This window comes from Colobus angolensis, unplaced genomic scaffold (assembly GCF_000951035.1).
Source record: "Colobus angolensis palliatus isolate OR3802 unplaced genomic scaffold, Cang.pa_1.0 Scaffold62, whole genome shotgun sequence".
NCBI classification, from domain to species: domain Eukaryota; kingdom Metazoa; phylum Chordata; class Mammalia; order Primates; family Cercopithecidae; genus Colobus; species Colobus angolensis.
In genome coordinates this window covers 7,683,413-7,684,565 of record NW_012119821.1, presented here as the reverse complement: position 1 = coordinate 7,684,565, position 1,153 = coordinate 7,683,413, and the positions used below count along the sequence as shown (strand labels likewise).

Sequence of the window (1,153 nt, the reverse complement as noted above, 5' to 3'; positions counted from 1 at the left end):
TTTATGTTCATTATCTCCTGGGTTTGCCAGTTGATGGCAAGCCTTTTTCCTGGCAGTATCCAGAGGCAGTTCTAGTAAACAGGCTGGATTCGGAGAGGCCAGAGCGGTATCATAGGAGCGCTGTTGCCTGGAGATGGAGTGGGGTGCCGTCGCCTAGAGACTGCAGAAGGCCCGCGGCCGAGCGAGTGGGAAGAAGACGCCGAGAGAGCCCCGGACCCACCGAGCAGCTCCAAGGCCATGGCGGGACACCCGAAAGAGAGGGTGGTCACAGATGAGGTCCATCAGAACCAGATCTTGCGGGAGCTGTACCTCAAAGAGTTACGAACCCAGAAACTCTACACGCAGTACCACGTGAATCCCCTGCGCAAGGTTCACAGGATTGCGAGGAAGCCCGTGTCTTGGCAGGATAACCTGGAGGAACCCGCAGACGCCAGGTTTCTGAAGCTCATTCACCATGCTGCCCAGGGGCCAAGGAAGAAGTACCCGGAGGCACAAACTGAAAACCAGGAAATTGGGTGGGACTCCGAGCCCTTGGTCGACCCAGAACGCAGTGACTGACCACAGGATGAACCACTTTAGGGTCTACAATGACATCACTCTGTACAAAGCTAAAATGTGGAGCTTGGGAGAAGATGATCGCCACAAGTAGCATCTCAGCAATGGAGTCAGTTCCTGGATTTAATGTCCTAAATATCCACTGCCTAGAAGAGTAAATATTACTTTAACCCCCCGTCCATAATTCATGGATAATGGCAAAAATTAGGAAGCATAAAAAATATGCGGAAGAAGGAAATAAAAATTGCCCATTATCTCATCATATGGAAGTGACTAATATTAACATTTTAAACCATTTGTTTTTAAAATTAATAAATTGCATATATTTATTGTGTAAAAAAAAAAAAAAAAGAAGCCTTGGCTCATGTACTTTTTTCACTTTAACTCACTCATTCCTAGTCCCACCTCTCTGACTCTCACTTTTAGGTCCATAAAGATACAGGAAGTTCTGGACTTCCTGGCAGTAAGATATGTTCTCCCATTTTTGCTGCATCCATCTGACCCTTGCCTGGTACTGTTTTACGGGGAAAATGGAATATGAGGGAACTAGCATCACTTTTTGCCTCTTGCTTGTATTGTGACAACTAAGTGAAAAAAG

The 1,153-nt window shown here is 46.6% G+C and overlaps 1 pseudogene; it reads left to right on the top strand.

Annotated features, from left to right (window-relative positions):
• Positions 1–237: 237 nt before the first annotated feature.
• LOC105527389 lies at positions 238–649 on the top strand (annotated as a pseudogene).
• The last annotated feature ends 504 nt before the right edge of the window (positions 650–1,153 follow it).